Source organism: Corvus hawaiiensis, chromosome 16, assembly GCF_020740725.1.
Source record: "Corvus hawaiiensis isolate bCorHaw1 chromosome 16, bCorHaw1.pri.cur, whole genome shotgun sequence".
Classification (NCBI taxonomy): domain Eukaryota; kingdom Metazoa; phylum Chordata; class Aves; order Passeriformes; family Corvidae; genus Corvus; species Corvus hawaiiensis.
The window spans coordinates 4,297,600-4,314,240 of record NC_063228.1 but is presented as its reverse complement, the minus strand read 5'-3'; the positions used below and the strand labels follow the sequence as shown (position 1 = coordinate 4,314,240).

Genomic DNA, 16,641 nt, shown 5'->3' with positions numbered 1-16,641 from the left:
AGTCTAGACAACTCGCTCTGATGTAGATTTGATGCTGCAGCGTTTTGCTGAGGGGAATCCTGACTGTCTCGTGTGCTGGTGTGCGCAGCAGCAGTGCCCACAGAAGGGGTGCTGGTCGAGGACACCGTATCTCTGCCTGCACTGCCATGTGGCATCTGGGATACAGCCCAGCATCAAACGCTTGTCCTGTTTCTGGGAACCTGAGCAGTAGTTTCAGGGCACTCTTTTGCAAACCCACCAGTGTGATTGTGAACCACCCAGTGTCCTTGTCCCTGGTTCGGGCTTGTTGCCTTTCTCCAAGGCCTCTCCCTCCCAGGTGAAATGATGCAGAGCTGTGGAAGACCAGCCAACATTCAGTGGCATAACAAGAACATTTGCAGAGGATGGGACAAAACCTTCCCTCCCCAGCCAGAAACAGCTGTTTGAAGACTAGGAAAAGTCTTCACTAGGCACAAACCTGTGGGGCTGCCAGCAGCCTCACTTCCCACAGAAAAACTCATTCCTGGATCACATTTTCCATTTTTTTCTCCCCTAAATTTTTGACTAAGCATAAATATGAATGGACAGCTCTTACTTCCTTTTCTAATTTCTTAGGGAAACAGGAAGAGAAAAGTGGAGAGGTGGGAACTGCATTAGCACCAGCATCTCCTGGGTTACGCTTTTCCAAAAGATATTGAAAATATCATCTGTGGGTATCTCTACTGCCAAACAGAACTCTGGGCTGGTAAGATGGTTGCAGTGTGATGTTGTGGCAGAGATGGAGTTGCCCACAAATGGGAGAAATCATCAAAGAGTAGAAAAGTCCTTCTTGGAACTTTTGTTGGGAACAGGAGCTTTGGTCATCTCCCTTGTCCAAGGGCAGGGAAAGACACCACCAATACTCCTTGAAAACAAAGCTGGTAAGAACTGGAGGTCTCTTGGGAAGTTGTGAAGGAGACAGGGCCACATCTTACATCTAAATTGTCTTTCATTAAATCTGGGAAATAGTATAAACCCAGAAACAGTTTTCCAAACCATTTTGCAGTGCCCAGGCTGGACTGTTCTTGGTGCTATGTACCTGAAAATTGTGTGGGGCTGATTGTTTAGAGGCAGATGCCATACTCTGACCCTTGTCCCAAAGAAACCAGGCCCTTTTCCAGCCACAATACCAGGCAGGGAAGGAGACCGTACCTGACCACAGAGATCCCTGTTCACCATTCAGTGTATACCTTGGTAAACAGGCCAGTAATAATAAGCAGTGAAACAGTTTATTTGGTTGGATTGTGAACAATGAGTCTGTTCCCTGATGACAGCTGGGCTCCCATTACATGAATAACAAGACTTTCTCTCACATCAGCTCTCTGCACATGAGACTTTCTGGCCACCTTGTCCTCCAAGTGCTGTCACTGCCCTGGGATGCTCAGGTCACCCATTTTAACACAGCTGAGGAGCCAGCGAGGAAGGGAAGAGGGACTGTGCTCCCTGGGAGATTGCAGCCGAGTGCCCCCCCTTGCCACCCCCACAGCAAGACACGGGCTGCAGTGCCAGACTGAAACACGTCTGCTGCTGCTTCCCTCTGGTGTTAGACACTCAATTAACCTCTCTGCACTCCAGACTCCTCTCTGGTACTGAGATAACGATAGCACTTCGTGGCGTGGTGGGAGACTGAAGCAAAGTGCCCTGAGCTCCTCTTGTTGGGGTGAAAATCCCAGCACATACATTGTTTTGCAGGTGGACGCTTTCTCTCTAGGTGTGCCCACTCTCCTCTGCTGCAGGGAGCAGCCTGGTGTCCAGCTCTTCCTGCATCCTGTGGGGATGAATATTGCCCATAAGGGTGGGCACGAGGGTATTCCTGGCCTGCAGAGCCATAAGCAGATGCTTGCCTCAGTTGTCCCTTCGGGGTGGCACTTGGCTCCAGCACTTCCCTGTCCTCCTCCATGGACTTGTGGATTCCAGGGATGTCTCGCAGGCAAGGGAAGCCCTGCCAAACTGAGGACAGGCAGCAGGGAGGGATGCACCTTGGCACATTCTCTTCAGCAAGTGCTTATTCTGTCTCCTCTATCTCCCATTGTGACCCAACCACCATCTCTGGGCAAATCTGTGTTTGGGAAGGCTCTGCAGAGCAAAACCAGCCTTTTCCTCGCAGAGGAAGGTTCTTGTCACTCCTCCCTGGGGAGGCTGTGGGCAGCAGCCTGTGTCACAGGGCATTAGTGGAGTAGGACCATCTGTGAGCAAAGAGCAGAGACAGACTCCCCACAGATCTTGCCAAGCTGATCCCCTACAGCCTTCCCCTATAGCACCCACGTGCCTCCACCATCTAATCAGAGGAGTTGGGGATGAAGAAGAGCAGCAGCAAGTGACTCAAACATGTTCAGTAAGGCTCCCACTGTATGTTTTCTCTTCTTTCCCATACATTGCCTATCAGCCAAGTCCTTCCCAACAACAGAAAGGAGAAATGGCATTTTATCAGCAGCCCGAGTTTAATTTCAGCTCATTAAAGCAAGCAATTTGCTGGTTTATTTGCTTTACAAAGTGTGAATAAAATGACAGCATTAAGGAGATGTGAGAGAGGAAAGAGGGGCTAATCTCCCTTTTTATTAGATTTCCGGGACATGACTGGTGAGTGGAGAAGTGGGTCTTGTTGCTTTGCACAAAAGGCACAGTTGTTCATCCTGTTGGCTTCTGAGATCCCCATCCCAGCCCGTGCTGGGTGTGGGTGTGTGCCTGAGCAACACCAGTGCCGAGCATCCCACAAGGACCTAGTGGTTTAACTCTCCTGCCTGCCTGCTTTATCTCTGCCCAGTTGCTCTGAGTTTATTCTCCTGGTAACACAACTGCACATTGCTTTTCCCAGTCCTCTGAACCCCCATAGAGCTGAGAAAACCCAGGAAGAAACCACCAAAACTCTCACGTGAAAAACAACCAGCAAAGTGGCTATTTGGGGGTCTCTTTTGCTGTTGGAGAAAGAAGCAAAAGGTAGGAATGAAGACAGTGTGGAATAACAACAGCAATGCTTTGGAATGATGGATTTAATCTCAGTCAGAGATATCTTGAAGTGTGGCACCACGGTGACAGTGACAACAGGCCACATCCGTGACAAGGCCATGGCAGCCACCCAGGAAATACCATTCCTGCACAGTTACCTGGGCCCTGCAGACACTGCTGTAATTCCCTTTCCTTCTGCTCTCAGGAGGCAGAATGGTTTGACCAGCTGAGAGGATGCTGGGTTTTTGTGGCTAACAGAGGCCAGCAAAGGGGCAATGACAGCTCCCTCACTCCTTGCTCCCCCTGCACATTGCCTCTGATATCCAGTATCTCTGCTGGAGCCCAGATCCATGCTTCTCCCTGCTAATCCTCAGCCCTGACTGTGATATGCTCCCCTCCTACCCATCTCTGCTTCTCCAGCCCTAGTCCCTGTCAACAGCCCAGCAGCAAAGAGTAATGGCTGGGACGCCCACGAGGCTGCAGCCTGCACTGGATGATCAGCAGCATCCTCATCCTGGCTGAAAACCCATAGCAAGGGAGATGGAAAGGAAAAGGCAAAGCTGGAGCTTCAAAAACCAGTGCAAGCTGGCTGGGAAGTTTTTGCTTCCATTTCCCAGCTAATGGCATCTTGGAAAATTAAAGCAGAGCAGCAGCTGCAAGGAAGCAAACAAAGCAGCCATGGGGGCTGGGAAGGGAGCTGGCACTCAGTTCCTAATTTTGTTATTCTACTGAATGAGTTATTTCAAACTGTGGATTACATTTACTGAGGGAACGCAAGATTACCGTGTGTGTGCATGTGTATACACACAGCAGTGCTCCTCTCCTTGGCATTTCTGCATCTCCATAACTTGCTTCTGCCTAGCTCCTCCATCTCCAGCTTCTCCTAGATCCCCTTTCACAGCCACTTGGGCTGTTTTATCAAAAAATGATCCCCACTACAAAGAGAGCCAGAGGAAAATGGGAGTGGTACACTACAAACATGAGTATTTGGCCACGCAAACAGGTAGGGAGGGAAAATTTGGCTAACAGGAACCAGATTTTAAAGTGAACCTTGGTTTTTCATTATGTGTAAAATAATCTGGGGAGGCAGCTCCAACATGGCAGATAAAACCTTTAAGAATGATGAAATCACCCCTAAATAGCTAATGTCCATCCTGTACATGTCAGGCAGGGAAAGGAGGCTTCCAGGCAGGTTTTCTCTTCGTTCATATTCCTGGTCTTTGCTCCATGACTCCTGCTGGGTGATGTTGGTCAGAATCGCAACCTCCCTGAATAATAAAGATGCTCAGGCCTGTAAAATTCAAGTTCATTTTATATCCAGACATCCTGGTCCTAATATCCTTCACTGACAGGGCTTAGGCAGCATTTTGTGCATCCCAACCTTATTCCCAAATGCCTCACAGCGTTAGATGACAGAGTTCTCCAGCCAATTCTACTCTCTCTCCTGCTATTATTTATTATTTAAGAAAAACAGGCAAGGGAGAAGAGATATATTTTCCACTGAGGTTTGAGGAGAGATTAAGAAGGAATGAATCAGAGAGGTGAAGGGGAGGCTGAGAGAGAAGTGCCCAGCATTGCATCCAGGATAGCTTTTACTGAGACTCTGGGAGGTCACAGACTGTATGACAAGTATCCAGGTGGGAGGGATGGCGAAGAGAGAACTTTTCTGGGAGACAATGGGAGAAACAAAGAGAAATGACACGCTTGGTCTCTACACAGGACAGTAATATTACCAGTGTGTCAACACTCATGGGCTCTGTATGGTGCTGGGGCCAATCTCTCCTTGGCTTATTCCTATTTTAACCTTGATTGAAAAAGTTGTGATCTTTACTGGAAGTTGGTAGTCAATCCCATTTAATTTATCAGTAAACTTGGGTGTTGCAGTGTCTGAGGAGAGCCCTAGTTCAAAGCCACCGTGCCTCCAAGAGCCAGGATGAGGCCAGAGCTGCAACCTGGGAATAGCAAGAACAGACCTGTTTGCATAAACACTTTTAAGAACCCTTTTTTCTATGGCAGGATAAATTCCGGTTTAAAATGACAGCATTTTCAAGACAAACTCTTGGGATTTCAGAAAATAAGACTATTCTGCTGTTACTCAGCTGCAGTCTGAAGTCATTTACATCCATCTCATGCTGCTTAGTTTCCAGGGTCTGTTGAGATGACAACCCCATCTCATGCTGCTGTGGCCCGCTGAGCAGAAGCCTCTGCTGAGTTTAAGTAAATGCATAAATGATCTTCTTGGTGAGCAGCCTCTTAAGCCCAGCTGGGGTACCTGTGCATGAAACCAGCCTTCCAAAACATCGGCACAAGTGGCAATGGAACATCAGCTCCAGCCCCTAACAGTGCAGTTGAGCCCTCAAGGAGCTGAGGAATGTGATGAGAGGGGCAGAGTTAGAGGAAGGTGAAGAGGAAAAAGGTTTTAGGGGATGTAGAGAAGTAAGAGCTCTGATCAGGTACGACCCTAGCAACAAGAAAGGTGTGTTTCCATGGGAGAAAGCCTCTCTAATACTTGCTTGATGGGATTTTTCCTTAGAAATAATCAGTCTGAATCACAGCTTCATTATGGGATGGTTAAGCTGATGGTAGGCTGGGGAAGAGCAGAGGTCTGGTGTGGAAGCAAGCTTCCCGTTTTCCCCTGCAAATAGTGCTGAAGTTCAAAGGATGTTTTTCCAGCACCCATGCAATGGAGGGAGCCAGCCCCATGCTGGGAAGTGGAGCTGCTGGTGTTCCTCAGCACTGACAATCTGAGCTGAGCCTTGTCTCTGCTGCACTGTCATCCTCACTCAGATCTTTGCTGCTGTTTGGGAAAGGGTTTTGCTGCTTTCATTCATTAATTTATTTTTGCAGGAGGCCTGCATAACCCTCTGCCTCCCATATGGGAAAACCCACTTTTACACAGGGGAAATTCTGGCGATGGATCTGTGAAATGGTGAGTTTGCTAGAAGTTATTTTTGGAGGTGCAAGTGTCTTGTTTGCTCTGACTTTTTAATGGTTGTATTTGCAGAAGAACACTTGCCCCTCTGCCCTACCCTTCCCCTGTGAAGGGGTCTATGGCCACTGCAACATCACAGTTTCTAGGTGGGCTGTAATGCTGAGTGTTGAGAGATGGACAAGAAAATACACAGCTCGTGAAGGACTTCAAGGCAATGATCTGTGATCTCTGGGTAGGCAGAACAGAATTCACCTTTCCATCAGCATGTGTCCTGCACACAGGAATTCTTATGTCTGTGCTGTAAGCAAATACCTCTGCTAACCTCTCACTGACTTGCTCACCTTGGAAGCTGGTCCTGCTTTTCTGGTTGGAGACTTTCAGGTGTCTCTTCCAATCAAAGTTACCTTGTGATTTTAATGATGTAGCTCTTGTCCTCTGGAGCTGAGGAGCCCAGCTTAAGGCTGGACCCTCTGGCTGTCCACTTTCTGAAGGGGGTTTCTGCCCAGATATTGCTATATCTGGCAAGCCCCAGTGCCCTACAAGCCTAATTTTAGCTCAGTGCTGCAGGCTGGCTTCTTGTCATGGGCCAGGAGAAGGTTAATGATCATCTGGGCAGCCCTCCAAAACCAATCTAATGTTTATTCAGGATAACAGCATTGCAGAGGAAACCAAGCATGACCACCTTCCATGTACAGCTCACCCATCCTGGCCCTGCTCCTGCAGGTGGCTCTGCTGGAGCAGCTCAGGTTTGCCCACTCTTGGAGGAGACCCTTCCCTAAGTCAGCTCAGGTCCTCATCAACATTTCCAACCCTCTTAACCCAAACAGATGCTGTGTTTCTAAAGAAAAAACACTTTCCCAGGCTGTGGGTCTGTTGTTTCAGCAGTGGAAATTCGCACCCACAATTTCTTTTTAGTAGGACACTCCTCGTGGGTCAGATACCCGGGCTACAAACAAATACCCATTTATTTGGATATTTGGGGGTTGGGTCACTGGTCTCAGCCTGGTGGTGGTGGCCTGGATGTTGCAGGTCTGTGCTCCAGCTGGGTCTGGGATGGAGGGGAGAGGATAAAGGGTTGGTGCAGATTAGCACATGAGGAGGCACAGGGATGTGAGACAGCAGTGACTGTACCTTCTAGAGTCCACAAGATCGTTGTGTGTGTTTATTCACTTCAGCTGCTCTTTAATGGCTTAATTTCAGCCATGAATTACAGTTTTTTCTTCCCACCAGTGCAGCCCCTGCAGTTATTCCATCATACCCTTGACACAACATGAATGGATGTGCAACAGATTCATCCCAAGAATACCCTGCACCTGCAGAGAAGTGAGTACACTGCGTTCTTGGGGCTCCCCTTGGGCCCCTCAGGGCTCCATGGAGGGATTGGGTATAAGCTGTAAAGCCTGAAGGCCTGAGATGTGCTGTGCTGTGCTGAGGGAGATTCTCTTCCAACAGTAAGTACTCACAGACATACGTGGCCCAGGAGAGCTCCTGATGCTTCCCTTGGGGTGCAGGAAAAATTGTACTGATAGCAAAAAATGTATTCTGAGGCAGCCCTGAGATGCTGGTACTGGCTTCACCATCAACAGTCCCAAAATAGCTGGTTCTCACTGCCTTTCCAGGCATGCTGAGAGGCATTGTGAGAACATCTATTTAGCAGCGTCTCTGGAGAACACTGGGAATGTGCTTCCTGCTACCTGAGGTGGTCAGGGAGATGGCTGGGCAGCCAGATGGCCATATGTGTTTGGAGCTGATATTAATGTCTCATTTGATTATGTTTACAGCATGATTAAAAGGCTCCTAGATTCCTGAGCAGGTATCTTTTATTATGCTAAATCTAAACAGAACAAAGATACTCCACTGTGGGCTTGGCTGGTTAAATATGGTGCCAGAGAGTGTTTCTCTCAAGGCTAGCTGATTTCCCACTGGAGTATGCCCATGCACTGGTAGGAACAAGCAAAGCCCATCTTTGCCCACAGAGGATACTCAGCTACAGGTATGAGGGACCACTGGGTCTCCTTTATGGTGCCAGCAAGCCTAAAGCTCAACCAAACAGCCTTCTACCCAAAAGTGTGTGGCCAGATGCAGAGAAACTTGGAAAAAAAATGGGTTGTGCACATGCTGGACTCCAAGAGAACCTGTTTTTGTCTGGGTGCATGGTCAGTGCCAAACCGATGGTGGAAAAGCCGCGGTAGGAGCTGCTGGAAGGTTAGCGTGGGCTTGCAGCACACAAAGCCCTTCCTCAGCATCCTGTCTGCTCCTCAGCAAGGTCTGTGGTCCATCTCTGAGTCTCTGTGTTTCCCTGCTCGTCCAGAATATTTGGAAAGTGGAAAGAAACTTTGGAGCCCAAGACAACTGAAGCAGGGAGCTGTGCCAGTGTTTGGATTGCCCGTCCTTTTCATAAGCGTTTCCTGCGGAGGTTACCCAAGCCGAAAAAGCAAGTGAACCCAAAACACCTACCCTCTTTGGAGGATTGGAGTTTATTGTTAATAATCTACTGCTAAAAGGGTAACATCTGTTTTGGACAAACTGTAATGAGATTTAAACCCCAGGTGGAGGGAGGACTTCACAGTAATAAATGACTTTCTGTATGTCTAAATAGTTTTAATTTTTTTTCTGGCAGAAATAGCTGCTTTTCACCTCAGGCTTCTTTTTGCCAGCTCTTTTTGTTTAATGATTGCTATTAATTTCCAGGGTGGCAGATGGATTCTAGGCTGGTGGAGTCTGAAATGAGGAAAAACAGCCCGTGAAGGTGTGAGCTTGCCGTGAATGTGTGCACAGGTCACACATGCTGGTGAGACATCACGTGTGGGAGTTTGCTTCCCAAGGGAACAATTGTGTCTTAGTACCTGCTCCCCCTACCACGGGGATGTTTGAGCATCTCTCAGTCATAAAGGAAGGTAAATTAACATTTCTGGTCACTGCTTGTAGCTCTGCCTCTTTAGACCTTCATTTAATAAAGCTGCTGATTTCAGCAAGGGTTCGGGAGGGATCCAAACCAGCACCAAGTGCTTTGCTAAATCCAGGCTGAAGTGAGCTGGAGAGCAGCACATGGTCTCCAGAACATGGAAAGGAGCTCCCTGCCCATGGCTGGATGCTGCCAGGTGATGGAGATTCCTCTTTGGACAAGAAACAGACATTATTCAGTGCTTTTCCTGTTATTTGGATTTTTTTTTTTTTTAAATATAGCGTGGGATGTCCCAAACAGACAATCCACCATCCTCTGGCTGTGGCCACAAGTGCCTGCCGTTGAACCCAGCACACTCTGCCAAGCTCCTAGTGCCCAAAGGAGAGCTTTCTTTATCCTCCCTGCTACCACCTCCTCCCCGAGAAGCCTACAGAACTAATCCCAATTAGTGCTACAGTGTGCTGGGGTGCCCTCCTTTATCTTCCCCTCCTGTGGACCATCTCCGGACTTGGCTCAGGAGGCAGGACACATGGCTAGCCAGGTGAGAAGCTGGATCTAGGAAGCAAGGCTGATAATGGACCACCACATGGCAGCACCCTGTGGACTGTCCTGAGCTGTCCTGAGACAAGAATGTGGCAGAGGATATGGGAAGGAGGGAGGGGTTTATTTGCCTGGGCCTGGGTGAGCCCCTGGGGATGGAGGAAAGGGGATAGAGATGGAAAGTGCAGCATCTCAGGTGATGCAGATAATCTCCTTTAATCTCCTGCTCAAAATAACCCAAAGTCAAGTAAAGGAGGGATTACAGGGCCTAAGCCACTGTTATTGCCAGGGTGGAACAGACTCAGGTCGCCTCAGAAGGGCTCCCGAGGAAGAAGAGGAGCTGCAGCAAATACCAGCCTGCTGGAAATGCCTCCTGGTGAGGGTGACTGGGTGGGCTGGGGACCCTCCTGAGGGAGCCCAAGGAGAGCTGGAGCTGCAGGGACAGCAGCTGCTGCCAGACTTAGGAGCCTACACAGGGACACGGTCCCAGGGAGAGACTGTCTTAGATGCCCACTTGTCATCTTGTCATTATTGATGGATTTATTCTTAGTGCAGGATCCAAAGTGCTTTATAGCCATTAATTATCCTAAAGGGGAAGCAGTGCCCATGAAACCCATTTCAGAGATGGGAAACAGAGCCCAGGAGGAGCTAAATGACCTATCAGGTGCTGGAGCAGGGCTAGAGTGAGGTGGTCAGTCCCTGGCCTCACACCTCCCTCCAATTTTCAAGGGCCTTTTCTTGGGTGTGTGTTCCCAGCAGCCTGAGGCTGAAGGCATCCCCTGCCCTTTGCCAAAAAGCCACGCCATGGCTTGGCTGCTGTGCTGCTGCCAGGGAAAACTGAGCTGCAGAGCCCTATTCATCAGCTCCTGGCGATGTCTCTGAGATAGCAGCAGCACAGGGACCGTGTGAAGCAGGATTGCACTGAGGAGAGAGCAGAGCATGTTCATTTTAATGAGCCTGTCCCTGCCTAAAGGAGAGAGAAGGCGAGAGGCCAACCTGGTTTAATAAACTCTAGCATGCGGATTTAATCAGATGGATCATTGTTCCCCAGCACAGGGATGAATATATTAAAAAAATGATTCAAACTTTTCCCCTTTGTTTTTCATTTGTATTATGTACTGTGGTGTGATAAAACATCCTGGGGCCAACTTGCAAGGCAATAAAAGAGACGGTGGAGGAGAGGAAGACATTGATCCATGTGAGTGAGCACAAGCACTGTGGGAAGGGAGGCTGCTGGCAAGCAGGGCTGGAAGAGAGGGACTGCAGCATCCTCAGCCCCCACCACAGCCCCAGGGAAGATGCAGTTATGGGGGCTGACCTGGTGTCAGCTCCTTTTCAGAGATTTGAGGTGACTAATAGCAGTTTAAGTCCAGTGCTAAAAGCAGCCCTCAGTCAAGCATGAGGCCTCCACCTCACTACAGAAAGGTCTGAGCACAAGCATATCCCCACAAGCATATCCCTCAAACGTGCTCCTTCCCCAGGATGGAAAGAAGGACTCACACAGTCCCCACCTTTCTACAGGGATACCAGCACGTGGATTGTGCTGGTGGTGTCTTTGGAGTTAGGTGGCACTGGCCTTCAAGGGAATGGTGCAACAGGACAAACTTTACTCTGGACTCTCCCCTTCTCCTTACCAGCAGTTGTTTCATCACTGTCTATCCCTTGCACCACGTGGCAGGGAGGAATGGGGATCTGGGTGCTGCTTATTAATTTAGAGAACTAAACAGCTCTGGCTGCAAAGCTGCAAACTGCACAGCGGGAAGGTGAGGGTTGTATTATGGGGCTCTGCCACTGCTCCCTGTCTGCATGCCACTGCCCTGTGCCTCTGACTGCCCCTGGGGACAGCAGGCACTGCTTGGAGGCACAGGAAGGTCTTGATCCAGCACAGCAAAACGCAGACTGGGTCTGCAGGCAGCCCAGGTGGGATTGTGTCAGTGTGTGCCTCGGCAGTGCCTGGCTCTGGGCTAGCAAGGCTCTTGCTACGTGGGTGTGAATAAAGCCAGCTTAGACAAAATAGTCTTTTGTACTAAATCCTGGACAGACCACCTTGAGCTGTGGACAAGGACAGACCTCAGGGGGCTCAAGATGCCTCCATGGAATTTACCTCCTTTGCCCTGCCCAAGCTCACTGTCCTTGGCTCAGGCTTAAATAACTCCAGCCCTTGCTTTGCTTGCCCTTCCCTGGCCCATCAGGCTGCTTGTCACCCTGAGACACAAAGAACTGGCTCTCCAAGGATGGAACAGGGCACCCGGCTGGGTTTTTAACTACTCCCCCTAGTGCTGAGGCCAGAGCTGCACTGGACAGCTCCATGGCAGGTTACAGATGGGCATTTGGCTAAAGGCAGGCCAGAGGTGGTTTTGTTGGGGGGCTACAGGTCCCCCTGCCATGGAGCAAAGCTGTACCTGACAGGTTTGACTGGCCCTAGGACAGAGGCAGGGTTGGTGGTGAGAATCCAGGAATTACTTTCTACATCCTTCCTTCAGGATGGATCACCTCCACCAGCAGCTGCAGGGCCGTGGTAGTGTTTAGAGGAGGGGGCAAAGCATCTCCTTCCTTGGAAAAAATTGCTCTAAATTGTGCCATTGACCCATTCACTGAAAAGTCACTTATGGCCACTTGATGTTAAATATCACCACCTTTGGCTTCTAACACACCACTGTGCTACTGTTCCATTACTTTATCCATTACTGTCCATAAACAGTAATAAATAATCCTATTTTCATTCCCACCATTGTTTAAGTGGTCATTAATTGTAGTTTATATGCTGTCTTTGTGTATTTGTGTACTATAGCTTCTTCATGATTCCTTGATTAACTGTGATTGATTGTGTATTTTAAAATCAATTAAAAGTTTCAACACTAAAAGGTAGAGTCTTTAGCAGTAATTCTCCAAGACATTGCCAGTTATAATGGAGCTATTGTAGTGCTGGGATCCATTAGTGTGGCACGCCGTGATCTTTATTTTCCAGATTGATGCAAATAGGTGAGTGTGAGTGTGCACATGGCTGTGTCTCTTGTGGTGGAGCGGATGGGAAGAGGGTGTGGGAAAGAATCAGCTTCTCACAGGGTTGCTGGCTTTTTTGGGTGACCAGCTATGATTCACTCCCTTCCTTAAGACACTGATGCAAAGGCTGAGCCCCAGGACCCAATTATTTCCTTGCTGGTGTGATAGCACTGTGTATTAATTTTCTATTTGTAAAGAGGCGCCGATACCCTCAGCTGAAGGGAGCCACAGAGTGGGATGTGTGTCCTTCTGCAAAGCTGTTTTAGTGAATGCCCTGGGCCTTGGTGGGTGAGGGGTACATGGGAGGACAGAGGTGGCTGTGAAGGCCTGTGTTTGTGGTGTTGCTGATATGATGCTGATGTGATGGAGGAGGAGGAGGGTGGCCACCACCTGGGTGTCAGGGCATGTGCTGGAGCACAAATCTCTGCTCTTTACAGCATCATGCGTGCATTATATCAGTGCTTAGCTCCTCATATTGCTGTTGTGCTGGGAAAATGTGTCCAGCACCAGAGCTGGAGGAAATGGGCTTGACACCGTGCTCTTGTGCTGCCTTGCCCTGCAAACCTGAATCCTACATGCTTATGCCTCTGTGCACTTTGTGACTCCAGGGCAGTTCTGCCCAAGCAGCTTCTCCTGGCCCGTGCAGAGAATTAGGGGTGGGGGAACCACGTAAGAGATTTTGTGCAGGTCCTCTGAGGTGGGGGAGCAGATCCCCAAGGACCAGTGGGAAATCAGGCCCTTGTAATGGACCCCCTACTTGTCCCCCATCCTCCTGGATGTCTGCCTGCTGCCAGGAGCAGGGCCCTCCCAGCCATCTGCCAGCTCAGGCAGAGGATTCCTGTGCACTAATCTGCTCAAAGACATTTGTCACCCACCCTTCTCCCAGCGGCATGATGCAAAAAATGCCTCAGTGCCCCAGTACAGCTGCTGGGAGCACCTGTAGGGGAAATCACCAGTCCTGTTAAACGACAGGGGGACCATTTTGTGCAAACCCCAGAATGGGATCACTCTGTTGTATTAACTTGCCTGCTTGCATTGATGTTAATGAAATAAAGAAATATAATGGTTCCAGACTTTTAAACTTCTTATAGCTCGATTTGCATAATGGCCACTGCTACCCTGAACAGGAACTGATCTGTCAAAAAATATTGTTCCAGTCCTCTATCATTCAGCTCAATGGGAGGTGCAGATTGGCCCACAGGAGCTGTTTTTCGCTGATGGAGTGGAGTTTGCCTAGTGTCAACCATAAAAAGCTAATATTAGCACGCAATCCAATATTGTAAAAAAGAAATTGGTTAAAAGTTATAGATCAATAACTGTTAACGTGGCTCTATTTTTCAGACAGATGGTGTTTGCTGCAGCCTGCTGATGGGGAGGCAGGTTCCCTCCTGCTGGCTGAAGCAACTCCATGGTTCCTCCCTGGAGGAGCCTGGGGCTGCCAGTCGAGGCTCAGCTGTCCTGAACAACCGTGGGAGCTTGCTGTGCTGCACAGTGTTTCTTGTAGAAGTTAGTTCCCCTCCACCCTGGACTATGAAATGCTGGTCAGGGCTGGACATTACTCCTGTCTCCACCTTCCTGCACAATCCTCCTCAGTGCCTCAGATCCCATCTCCTTGATGTCCTACAGCAACCCCACTTGAAGCCTTAGATCATTACTCCTTGGTTACCTAGGCCTCTTCTCCTCTATGCCCTAGATCGCTGCTCCTTGATTATCCACATCTCTGTTCTTTGATGCCCTAGATCTCTGCTCCTTGATTATCCCGATCTCTGCTCTTTGATGCCCTACATTTCCTCTCATCAGTGCCCCAGATCTCTGCCTGCTGCCAAGACAGTGCCTCTCCAAACAGACGACTCCTGCAGCACTTCCAGCTCTTCCAGAGCAACCCAATGCTCTTACCCCTGTGGGGAGGAGGGCGTTGGTCTGGGCATGTGTCCGTCCCCTCCCTGAAGTGAGGTGAGCATCCCTCCTCTCCACGGTGTGTATTTAAAGCATGCTGCCCACGTGGCAGGGATTATCTCTCCCCCCCAGAGTGTGTTTAGGGAGTGCAGACCCAAATCCTCAGCTACAATGATGGAGACAGGAGTGTGCAGGAGCCGGGAACCAGCTGAGCATCACAAGCCAGCGTGGCAATGGCCCTTTTGCCCCCACTGACCTTGGGCTTGCCTCTGATAGCTCATTACAGCTTGCCTTTGATCACTTGCCTCTTCCCTGCTCTTTACATGGAGATGCTGGAGAGCTTTCCTGACCGATATAATCAAAAAGGACATTTTTACTTCCAAAATATACAACTTAATTAGAACTGAGAAGGGAGAGACAAGCCAGTCCATAAAAACACCCACTCTGCGACAATCTCTGTCCTGATTCTGCGGAACTGGGGACAAGAGACACCTGGTTTTCAGTGGGAACAGGGTGGTTTCCCAAATGTTAGAAATACCACTCAGGTCCTAGACAAAAAGGGATTCTTCCACTGCAAGAGAAGGGTTTGGTGTGGAAATGCCCTCACCTGCAGTGAAATGTGCTTTGCTGAATTGGGACCCATTGGAAGCACGGACTGAATGGCTGCAGACAGCAACACAGAGACCCTCATCTAAACCATCACCCTGCAATCACACCCTTTGGTTGAATGCTTGAATATGCCACTGTCACCCACAGTCTTGCCAACACACTCACTGAACTAGGACCATTTCCAGCTTCCCAGGGCCCTCTCCCTGCAGGCAGCGAGGCAGATCCACCCCACGGCACGGGAGGAGTGTGTTTGCATCCAGCTGCCAGCTGTGGGCAGGACCTGCCTAACAAACAGGGTCCGGTCTTCTCCTGTCTCTGCAGCTGCCCCGTGAAACAACTGACACCTTAAAAATGGATGGGGTTCATTTCCTGCCTCTGTGCACTTACTTGAGGCACCAGCTCTGCCATTACCAGCAATGTCCACATTAATTACTATCACAACCCAAGTACCTTGGCACGCGCTCCCCTGCCTGGAGCGCCTGCCTGTCCCAGCAGTGACCTGCATCTCCCGCCCCTCGAGACCTTGCGCATGACTGGGATTTCCAGCGCTGCTGCCTGCAGGAGCACAAAGCTGGTGCTGGGACAGCCCCCGGGGAGGAGGACAGGCCATCAGGCAGGTCTGCTGACAGGCTGGCTCTGGCCCAGGCTCAGAGGCTCACCTGCAGCACGGGGGGTTTCTTCCTCTCCTTCACTCCTTGCCTCACTGAGCAGCGACATCAGTGCTGCCCCATCTCTGGGGCACGGGCTTTTCCACATTGCATAAATGATTTAAATATTCATTGGAGACTGACTCCATGGCTGGGTGGTGCAAGTGCTTCCCCTGGGATCGTCTGGAGTCCTTGCATTGAGTCCCTTTAGGTTTGAGCCCCAGGGACCAGCCCTCAGCTTTCCACTACGGAATCCTGAACAGAAACCTCCAGTTTCTAAGGGAAAAAGTCAAATCATGGAAAAAGGCTCAGCTCCCTCTAAAAACAGCTCCTGAGGGATGGAGATAGGCTTTTCAATGCTCTGTTGGCTGCAGAAAATTGAAAATCTCATATTTTTTGCATAAAATGCTGATTAACCAGTGCTAAACACAAGCATGTCTTAGGCAGTAAAAGGACGTGTACAAAAGAGATAAAACACTAGAAACTATGAAGCAATGGGAGTCAGCAACTGAAAGGATCATCCATAAAGTTCCTTCAGCACGGACAGAATAACATCTAACCCAGGTATCACACAGCCTAGTCAAAAGTGTGACCAAAAGTGTGCTTTGAATGCATGAACACACCAGGACCTGGAAGAGACTGACAAACACAAGAGAACACAATGTTCAGTTTAAGATGCTTCATTCCTGCCTTTTGCTATTCACCTCAAAACCTCATGGGAAACACCAAGCCCACAAGCAATAGCTCCCCAGAAAAAGGTCTACGAATTATAGCGGGTCAGAAGCTGAACATGAAGTATCCGTGTCGCATCAAGAGGGAGACAGAGCCCTGGGATATATGAGCTGCAGCGTGGCCTAGGAGTCTCATAAAATCATCTTTCTTATCTGTTCAGGGCTGGTGAGGTCTACACTGGAGTAGATTCTGGTATTGGCAGCTCATATCAGAAAGGAGGTGGCGCTGCTGTAGGCAGCACAGAGAAAACAGGATGATCAGAGGTCTATGAGACATGACCTACAAAGAAAGATTGAAAGAACTGGGTTATTTAGCCTAAAAGAGATGATGGAAGAAGAATTGTGATAACAGTTTTCAAGTGCTTAAAAGGCTGCTGCTAAGGGGAAGAGAATAATCTGTTCTTTATGTCCATG

General features: G+C 49.3%; 1 protein-coding gene across 2 annotated transcripts in view; it reads right to left on the bottom strand.

Moving 5' to 3' along the window:
* The window catches only part of ELFN1 (extracellular leucine rich repeat and fibronectin type III domain containing 1), a 103,231-nt gene that overhangs the window by 3,299 nt on the left and 83,291 nt on the right, over positions 1-16,641 (bottom strand). The window lies entirely within an intron of this gene.